The sequence below is a fragment of the Phodopus roborovskii genome, unplaced genomic scaffold (genome assembly GCF_943737965.1).
Source record: "Phodopus roborovskii unplaced genomic scaffold, PHOROB, whole genome shotgun sequence".
NCBI lineage: Eukaryota > Metazoa > Chordata > Mammalia > Rodentia > Cricetidae > Phodopus > Phodopus roborovskii.
The window spans coordinates 26,568,918-26,580,277 of NW_026125281.1; the positions used below are offsets into that span (position 1 = coordinate 26,568,918).

The window sequence follows — 11,360 nt, forward strand, 5'->3', positions numbered from 1 at the left end:
GTGTATAGGCACGGGCAGTGCTGCTGTTAGTGATGGTAGCATTTTAGCTGCTGAATGCAACTTGGGGAGGGGGTTAAGATGTTATTTAAATCTAATGTATGTGTTACAATAAATAAGCACTAAACCCTTGAGTGAGTCTTGGCCAAAGTGAAAATTGAACAGCAAAGCACAGGTGCTTGGCCATGGAGCTCATTATTATAACTCCTGGGCTCACTTTAAAACAAGTTCTTTAGATTGTCGTGCTCTGATGGAGGATACATGCCAAAGCCCCATTTTCCTATGTTTAGAAAACAATGCTGCATAGCATATTTTACAAATAGATTAGAGTGGTTACCAACATGCACCAAATGCTGTTCTTCCTGTGTTAGCAATTTTACTAATACAGGGTAAGAACTGTGCCAGATCAACATGCCAAATGCTTTCCCAACTGCCAAAGGGGAACTAAGCTTTTCATTCTGAATCAGACTTTGGAGATCTAGGCCTTATTTTATGTTTACAGTGATATAATAGAGGTAGAGTGACTAATTTTTCCCACCCTTGAGATATTTCTAGCAAACAACAACCACACTTCTCCCCTTAGTGATGGTGGCATTGTATGGCGATCAATCTTCCATAATAAACTATTTAAAGAGAACCTTTAGTCAAAAATTCAATGAAGTAGCAAAGTCAAAACAAGATGAAATATGTAAAAACAAAACAAAAACAAAAACAAACCACTGTTGTCTTTAAAATCCACATTTCACCTACAAAATAACAGGAACACATATTAGTTGCTTGATTACTGTGACAGTGTTTCCATGGGCCTCCAATCCAAATGTCAGAGCATGCTCAGCCCCCTTCCACATGCTGGATGGCAAAGGCTCACTCAGGCTTACATTATCTGGAGACCCTGGATGGAAGACTCCAATGTCTTGAAATCTGAAATTGTCATTGCTCCATTGATGTCAGCAGGGCAAAATTTGTGACAATCTTTCTTGCTCACCTGAAAAACAGATAACTGAGTGATGCTGTTCTGGTGTAGTTTCTCCAAGGCTGTGTTGCAATCCACAGTTGTGGACCTCTTGCACATGTTTTGGAAGTGTTACACGGTGCGCATGTGGCACTGAATGTTCTGATTTGGGATGTCCAGGTTGGACACAAGGGTCAAACAGCCAGTAGCCACAATGCTGTTATTTGAGACAAATGATGCACTCAGCAGAGGCAGGAGTGAGTTAAAATCTCCATGCCCTTTGAGCCATCAGCAATGGACACAGTAATGTCATGGCTGACCCAGGCCAGGCAGCTCCCACTGGCAGAGAAGCAGACTGCCTGCTGGCGCTATTACCATGAAATTTAGACATCATCTGATCTAAAGGCTTCTTGTTACCCTGGGATGGGCTGGCTAGCTTCTCATCTACCTTTTTGATGCAGGCAGAAAGCACTCAGCATTTGAAGTCACATGAGCCTGCAGCCATCAAAACACTGTTGGGATGCCAGTCACAGCTGAGGACCGTGGAGCGAATCAGCTTCCTAATGTATCTTACTCACTCACCAGTCACTGTCAGACTCAAAATAATAAGCAGAAATGAGCTGACCTCTACTCCCCACAGCCAACTTGTTCTTGAGTGAGGACCTCTTCCCCAAAGTGGCTGCATGGTTAATGCTCAGGATTGCCACTGGGGTGTGGCTTCCAGATGCCATTTTTCTGACTCCAGACATAGTAGTTGCAATCGCTTAGGAGTCCAGTCAACACCTGTAATGTGTCCATTGTGGGTTTTAGTTCATGATCTTTCACCTACAGGCTCCCCTTGTTCTTGTAGGTATGCTCTTCATGATTATTGGGGCTCTGATCAATCTGGGTACTATCCCTGTTCTAGGGACTACAGATGATAGGTTGTAGCAGATACTGTGGTGATATATTATTTATGATTTATTAAAGCTTTCCTGAGGATTCAGAAAGCAACGTTAGCCTCAGGCTATAGAGACCAGTCAATGGTGGTACACACCTTTAATGCCAGGACTGAGGATTAAGAGGTGGAGTGATTTCTGTTGATTCAAGGTCACCATGGACTGAACATGTGTGAATCAGTCTAAAAGAGAATTAGAGCTCACAGCTATAATCACAGGACTCAGAGAGGTATGTAAGACAGGAACAGAGTCTCAGAGCTGGCATTCATTCTCCAGCCACAGTGAGGAGAGCAAGGCTCAGTCTCAGGATTCTCCAACCACACTGAGGAGAGCATAGCCGTCTGGCATTTCAGTTTGAGGTTGATGGATCAGGATAACCTTTAAGCTTGAGCTAGAGGTAAGAGCTTGTGGCCAGCTGCTTAGCTTTCTGAATCTTCAGACAAGCTTTAATAAATAATAAATAATATTTCACCATTAGAAACTGATGCAGAAACATGATTATTTTGGTGAAGAGCTTCAAGTTTCTCTGTGTAGCTTTGGAGGATGTTCTAGGACTTGCTTTTAGTCTAGTCTGGCCTCAAACTTACAGAGATCTGACTGTCTCTGTCTCCTATTTGCTGGGATTAAAGGCATGGGCCACCATGGTCCAGTGAGACATGATTCTTAAGTGTTTTTGAAGGTCAGAAAGCTGGGGTCGTGGCTTCCCAGAGGTGCTGAGTGCATAATTTACTTAGTCTGGTAACAGGCTCTGGGCAGACACTAATGGAGGAGAGAGGCCAGGAGGAAACAGATTCCCAACTATTTTTTATTAACCAAGATTCAGAGTCTTTGAATGCCAATTAAAGAATCATGCACTAATTTTTTATTTCTTTGTACCCAAAACTCCAGAATGGACTTGCTAACTTTACTCCAGTCTAAGGTTCATCATATGTAATGTAATTTCATACCTTAAAGCATAGATTAGTGCTATAGCTCCTCCATGTGTAATGGAAGGTTATTTCATACAAACACAGCTTCCACATGGTATTGTGAAGAACACAGTGGCATTCTTATGAAAAAAATTGCTATCACTTGATGTTCAATATCACTTCAAGACTTGGCTGTTTTTATGTAGCAATGCTCAGAGGTGAAATTTTGAGAGACTGATTTGGTCATAAGAATTTTTCACTATGAGTGTTTACTATTACTGAGCTTATAATTTGATGGACTATTGGGAGGTAAGACCTGGAGGCAGGAGCTACTTGAAGAGAATCAGTCATCCTGGATGTGTCATTTGGGGCTTTAGCTTATGTCTTCTTGCTTTTTTCTCAAAATTATGCACTCTCTACTGTAATGGTATGTCTCATCAAGACAAGAGATTATGGGCTAAAATCTCTGTGACCATGAGTCCAAATAAATATTTGATTTTTTTTCCTCAGATGCCTTTGTGATGATGACTAGGAACTGAATAGCACACTTAATGAAATCTTGACTAGATTGACTGATTTATTATTGATGACAAATGAGAAATGATTTTTATAAGAACAATATTATTAACAATAGCTAACAGTAAACAAATATGGAATGTTATAATAAAAGGGTCTTATTACGTGTATAATAATGGATGCTGATGATGGAGAGTACCAGGTTGAGCATATATCTGAGGACTGATCATTGAGTCACATGGTAAAACAGGTGCATTTGTGGGCTTCAAGGTTTGTATTAACAAAATTTTGGTTTTATTAGAAACTACTTTCTTTTTATGAGGACCAAATTATGAACAGATACCTCTAACATAGGTGGCCCTCTAATCTAATAGGGGTAAAATAACACTGCAGATAGCAATCCTTACAAGAGTTTGCATTTTAAAGTAAGCCTGCATTATATTTTGTCAATTCTTGCATATTGCTTTATAATCCCTTGACAGGAAAAGCACATTGGCTTCAAACCTGGAATTATTGATGAGTACCTACTGTGTGATGCTCAGTGCCCTCTATGTTGTTACTATCTCCATTTGATCTGAAGGAACAAAAGGACATGTTTACAAGTGAAAAGACACGGACAAATGTGTCTAATTGTGCCTTTGCAAAGATGCAGTGGGGCAGTAATATATTTGAGTTCTGAACTAATCAATCACTATGGAACATAAGGAGAGTTTTGATTAGTCTCTTGCTCAGAAACCTCTTTCAAAATTTGCAATCCTTACTAGATATTGAAAATCCAAATATCATGCTGCTTCCCCTACCTTTGTTCTTCTGCACTGATAGTTTTTAAAATGAAAGCCTTAATCTGTATTATATGGGATCATTAATTTCTGCATTTTACACTTGAGCAACGGCACTCTGATTATGTGCTGCAATGAAAAGTAAGCAGCACCGCTTTCACAGACTTAATTACCTACTGCAGGGCCTCTCTTCTCCCGTTCCCACAAAGTGTCTGAAATGGGGTCAAAAGCATGATTAGAAACCAAATTAACCACTGAATCTAGAAAACAAACACAGAAACAGATCCAATAAGCCATCCTGATGCAGAAATCAGTCTCTTATCACACCTGGGTTTATCCATAGAGTCTCATTACATGTCTCCCCAAGAACAAAGCCACAGAGAAAAAATAATCTCCCATGGCATTTATCCATTTATCCATATGAAAAAATACAATAAAATTAATATTAAGTGGGGGCCAGTGCTACAGGATAGTGAACAGAGTCAGTCTACATAATAGGAATTTTATACAATAATTTATTCAATCTATTAAAACACATTTCCTTGAAAAGGCCATAATATATCTAATATTTTGTATGCTAATCAAAGCAAATTTTTTTTAAAAAAACTATGATTTATAGCCTTACAAATGTCAATAAAATTTCCACACAGTTGAAAATGTCAGTCTTCTCAGCCTCAAAGCTCAGCTTTAAAACACAGAAAATGAAGCACTTTCTCTAATTGATTTCCATAGTGTTTAAAAGGAAAACTGGAGTAAAAGAGACACTTCTCCATTGTTGGTGGGAGTGAAAACTTCTACAACCACTTTGGAAATAAGCATGGCAGTTTCTCAGAAAATTGTGGATCAATATATCTCAAGACTCAGTAATACCAGTCTTGGGCATATATCCAAAAGATGCACAATCATACCACATTTGCTTAACTATGTTCATAGTAACATTATTCATAATAGCCACAACCTGGAAACAATCTAGATACCAATCAAGGGAAGAATGGATACTGAAAATTGTGGTGTATTTACATTACACAATGGACTGTTACTCAGTGGGAGAGAGAGAGAGAGAGAGAGAGAGAGAGAGAGAGAGAGAGAGAGAGAGAGAGAGAGAAAGAGAGAAGACATGTTGGAATTTGCAGGCAAATGGTGGATAGAACTACAGAAAGCCATCCTGACTGAGATAACCCAGACTCAGAAAGACAAACACAGTATGTATTCACTCATAAATGGGTAGTAGATATAAAGCAAAGGATAATCAGGCTACACAGTCCACAACCTCAGAGAAGCTAGATAAAAGGGGGAACCAGAAGAGGGACACATATGAAGGGCCCCAGGAAGAGAAAGTAATTAAGATCTCCTGGTAAACTGGGAGGGGAGGTAGAAGGAAATGGGTGGGTGTTGGGAACACAAGGGTTCAAGAAGACAGAGTTGGGGTGGGACAGGTCAGAGGGGGAGGACAATGAAAGAGATAGCTTGGTTGAGGGAGCCATTATGAGGTTAGGTAAAAACCTGGTGCTAGAGAAATTCTCAGGAACCAGAAGGATGAGCACAGCTAATACACATAGCAATAGTGGAAATAGTGTCTCAATGGACCTTCCCCTTCAATCAGATTAGTGAACTACCCTAATTGTCATCAAAGAGCCTACACCCAGTAACTGATGGAAGCAGATGCAATGAACCCACAGCCAAGCACCAGGCTGAGTTCCTGGAGTTCAGTTGTAGAGATGGAGGACAGATCATATAGACAGTTGGCTCATGACCGTGATGGGAAAAACTACAGAGACAGCTGACCTGAGCTAGTGGGAGCTAATGGACTATGGACTGACAACTGGGGAACTCAGATTCTCTGAATGGGGGTGACAGTTATTTGACTTGATCTATTAGGGGTACCCCTGGTAGTAGCAACAGGACTTATCCCAGGTACATGAACTGGATTTTTGGAGCCCATTGCCTATGCCTATGGTAGGAGACCTTGCTCTGCATTGACATAGGGGGAGGGTCTTGGTCCTGCCTTATCTTGGTATGCCAGATTTGTTGACTCCTCAAGGAATGCCTTGCCTACTCTGAGAATTGGTGGCGGGGTGAGAAGAGAGGGAAGTGTGTGGGGTAGAAGAAAGAGTAGGAGCTAGGACTATGGTGGGTATGTAAAATAAAAAATTAACGTTTTAAATAAAAAAGCAATTAGATAAAAATAATAATGGGTCTTGATTTTCTACAAATCTGTCCTTTGAGAACTTCATGATTTACAATTTGATGGATATTTTCTAATTATCCAGAAATTGATGCAGCTAATACTATCAGTTTCAGTTGTCCTCTGAATATACCCAGTTTCTGAAGGCCATACCCCAAGGAATCTGGAAGAATTTTCTGACTGCATGGAAAAGAATAATGTCCTGTAGATGTAGCTTTTCTTTTTCCGGAAATTTAGTATGCAGTAATGCAATTTTATACTATAAAATTCATTTTGATCAATCTATATTTATAGGACAATTGTGCTTATTCATATCACACTATTATTTACACTGTATAGAGAGAACACAATATGGTGATCTAATTTTAAGGATTATGGAGGAAAAAAAATCATGACAGATATGGAAATAAGTTAGTAAAAACCAGCATAAAGAGATCATTCTGAGAACTCAGCACCATTTAGAATTTTCTTGCTTGAGTATAGCATAGTATAACACACAGTTAAATATGAGAGTCAAGTACTTATGCCTTAACTATCAAACACAGGTTTATTTTCATTATAATGTGGCTGATTTCAGAAAAGTGATTGTATGACAAGTTTCCTCATCTGTTGACAGTCTTGACTAAATTACCTGATTATATTTAGAAGCCATTGTTCATGTATTGCACATGGCTATATTCATTGAGCAAAGTCATCTCAGCCACTGGAATTCTATGACAATTATCCACAAATCACCACAACTACTTCAAAGGGAAGCAGAAATAAGGATTTCTGTAGGATAGATATTCCTTCTATGGATTCACATCAATTTCATTTGTGTCTAAACTAGTCTTACCAGGTGGAAAATCTTTCCCTTCATAATCACATACCAGATCTTCCAAACTAAAGTAGAGAGTTTGCACAATTACAGAATGGATACAGTGAGACACAGAGAATGAGCCAAGGAACAAATCTTTTTCTTTAAACAAAGTTCTTTTTTGCTTCCTTCATGGGGGTGAAGTTTACAGAAATGAAAAGGCCTTTTATTTTTCAACTTGAATTGTTCAACAATTTGATGGATAATTCAGGTTTTTGATGGCAGTCTTGGTGGAAGTAAAAAAGAAAATTTTACTGAATTCATTTTGAAACAACCTTAGATATGTCCCACTGTTTCCTGACTTTTCAGAGGATATCAGTAAAACATAAAGTCTGTGTATTTTTGAAGTGAGTGAGATATTTTCAAGAAGAAAATGATCTCATTGTTACTAGTTCATTTTTCTGGAGCTATTTTCTCTCATCAGCAGTCCATTGTCCAGCGAGTTTAATTTTGGAGCAAGCGAAGCTCTCTTCCTGCCCATGTTGAATACACCTGTGCTACCTGCCTATTCTTATCTGAAGGAAGGATAGCACAAAAATTCAACCACTGATCAATATTTATTGTCTGCTATTGTAATTTCTCCTTAGAGTGTATAAAAGACCTGAAAGAAATAAAAGTACAAGCTTACTGTATAGTTGAAAGACTTAAAAATACCAACATTCATAACATACAATACATTTGAGGAAAGTGATCAGTGATCAGTGGATGTCATCAATAATGTAAGCATTGAAGCTGAGCAGTCCTGAATGATAACCTTCCCTGTCTTAGAGGTAAGGCTTGGCATTTCATACACACAAGTTTCAAACAATGTGTTTCCTCACCTATAAAATAAGAGGGGAATAATCCAATTCAAAAGGAATTGACAAAGCACATTGGACAGGCCTATCCAAGTGGGACCACCTTGAGCCTGCACACACCAGATCTTTGGGCCCCATGGCCTGCGCTCTGCCTGAGTGCTTGAGACCATCCTGAGCTTGCCTTTCCCACATCATTGTCTCTGCTGTGGCCTCTGCTTGAGAGACCTCCAAGAGAGCTCAGATCATCCAGAGTTATAGACAATCAAACTCCTGACCCAACTATACACACAGGGAAAGTGAGAGAGAGAGAGAGAGAGAGAGAGAGAGAGAGAGAGAGAGAGAGAGAGAGAGAGAGAGAAGCTGCCTGCACCCACAGGAAGAAGCTATGGAAGAGGGAAATAAAAGAAAACACCCAACAATAGAAAGACCAGCATGACACCACAAGAATCTAGGGACTCTACACCAGCTAAACCTCAACACACCAAAGCTTAGCAGAAAAGAAAAATTTAAAAAATAACTTCATAAGAAAAATAAAGGCCGTCAAGGATAATATGAAAAAAATCCCTTAAAGAAATGGAAGAAAAAAGAAACAAAAATGGAAGAAACATAAGAAAAGACCAAGCCCCCCTCCCACAAAATGCAAGAAATGAACAAATCCCTTAAAGAAAGTAAGGAATACCAAGAAAAAGCAATCAAGCAGAAGGAAACAATTCGAACAGTTCAAGACCTGAAAACTGAAATAGAGGCAATAAAGAAAGCACAAACTAAGGGAATTCTGGAAAGAAGAAAACTGGGTAAAATATCAGGAACTGATACAAGCATAACCAACAGAATATTAGAGATCAAAGAGCAAATCTCAGGAGCTGAAGATGAACTAGAAGAAATAGATTCATCAATCAAAGAAAATCTTAAATCCAAAAAATTATTAATAAAAAAATTCATGAAATGTGGGACACCATGACAAGACCAAAATTAAAAATAATAGGCATAGAATAAGGCAAATGAGCCCAGTTCAATGTGCAGAAACATATTCAACAAATTTATTGAAGAAAATTTTCCCAATCTGAAGAAGGACATGCCTGTGAAAGTACAAGCAGCATACAGAACACCAAATGGCCTGGACCAAAGAAAAAAATGACTCCAAGCCACATAATAATCAAAACACTTACCATACAGAAAAAAAAAAAACAATATTAAGAGCAATAAAGGGGAAAATGCCAAATCACATAAAGGAAGACCTATCAAAATTACACCTGATTTCTCCATGGAAACTCTGAAGGCCAAAAATTCATGGATAGATGTTCTATAAATACTAAGAGTCCACGGATGCCAGCACAGGCTACTATACCCAGCAAAACTCTCAATCACTGTAAATGCAGGAAAAAAAATGATATTCAATGACAAAGCCAGATTTTCAAAATACATATCCACAAATAAGCTCTACAGAAAGTCCTAGAAGGAAAACTCCAACCCAAGGAAGTTAACTACACTTACAAAGACATAGTCAATAGATAGTCTCACTTTACCTTAACTCAAAAGAAAAGGCTCGAACTCACGATACCATCTCCAAAAATAAATCTGAAACAAACATGAATTAATAATCAATTGTCCATACTTTCACTCAATATTAATGTTTTTAACTCACCTATAAAAAGACACATGCTAACAGAGTGGATGTGAAATCCTTCTGTTGCATACAACAAACACATCAAAGCTTCAAAGACAGACATTACCTCAGGGTAACGTGTTGAGAAAAGATCTTCCAAACAAATGACCCAGGAAGCAAACAGGTATAGCTATCTTAATATCTAAGAAGTTAGACTTCAAACCAAAATCAATCAAAAGAGATGAAGAAGGTCATTTCATATTCATCACAGGAGAAATCCATCAGCACAAAGATTCAATTCTGAACATCTATGCCCCAAATACAAAGACACCCACATTCGTGAAAGAAATGCTACTAAAACTCAAATCTTACATAAAACCTCACATGCTCATAGTGGGAGACTTAAACACCCACTCTCACAACTAGAGAGGACCACCAGACTGAACCTTAACAAAGAAACAAAAGAGCCAACGGAAGTTATGTCTCAATTGGATTTAACAGACATCTATAGAACAGTCCATCCAAACACAAAAGAATATACCTTCTTCTCAGCTCTACATGGAACTTTCTCTAAAATTGATCACATACTAGGCAACATAGCAAACTTCAAAAGATACCTATATCTATATCTATAGATATAGATATATATATATATATATATAGAGAGAGAGAGAGAGAGAGAGAGAGAGAAAAGAAAGAAAGAAAAAATAATAATGGAATAGCCCCTGCATCTTATCAGACGACCATGCTTTAAAGTTGGAATTCAACAACAACACAAATTTCAGAATCCCTATAAACTCATGGAAACTGGACAATGCACAATTGCACAATCCGTGTGTCAAATAAGAAATAAAGAAAGAAATTAAAGATTTCCTGGAATTCAATGAGAATTAAGACGCAACATACCCAAAGTTTGGGACACTTTGAAAGCAGTGCTGAGGAAAGTTCATTGTACTAAGTGCCCATATGAAGAAAACAGAGGATAGCCACATTAGAGAATTAGCAGCACAGCAGAAAGCCCTAGAACAAAAAGAAGCAAACTCACCCAGGAGGAGTCGATGCTAGGTAATAAACAGTTTGAGAGCTGAAATCAATAAAGTAGTGACTAGGAAACCAACACAAAGAATCAATGTTCTCAACAAGATAGACAAACCTTTATCCAAACTAACCAAAAAGCAATCAGCAAAATCATAAATGAAAAGGGGGGCATAACAATGGATACTGACAAAATCCAGAGGTTTCGGGTCTTACTGTGAAAACATGTAATTAATTTTGAAAATTAAAGGAAATGAACAAATTTCTGGATAGGTATCACTTACCAAATTAAATCAAGAATAGATAAGCATTTTAAATAGACCTATAAACTCCAATGAAATAAAAGCAGATTATATTCACCCATGTTTCCTATACATATGAGATTAGTCAGACATAGATGCTTAATCTTCACACATTTCATAGAACTACAGAAAATGGCATTTAAATGTTTTAATAATAGTACCAACCAAAAAAAGCCCAGGGACAGATGGCTCCAGTGAAGAATTCTACCAGAATTCAAAGAAGAGCTAATACCAATAGTCATCAAATTGTTCCACACAATAGAAAACAGAAGGTTGACTACATAACTCTTTTTATGAGGCTACATTTACCTTGGTAACCAAGCCACACAAGGACACAACTAAGAAAGAGATCTACAGACCAATGTCCCTCATGAACATTGACACAAAAATATTCAATAAAATACTGGCAAATCGAATCTAAGAACACATCAGAGAAATCATCCACCATGACCAGTAGGCTTCATCCCTGGGTTGCACGGATGGTTAAAC

At 38.1% G+C, this 11,360-nt stretch overlaps 1 pseudogene; it reads right to left on the reverse strand.

The window, feature by feature from the left end:
• Positions 1–871: 871 nt before the first annotated feature.
• LOC127233014 (actin-related protein 2/3 complex subunit 1A-like) lies at positions 872–6,032 on the reverse strand (annotated as a pseudogene).
• Between the last annotated feature and the right edge of the window lie 5,328 nt (positions 6,033–11,360).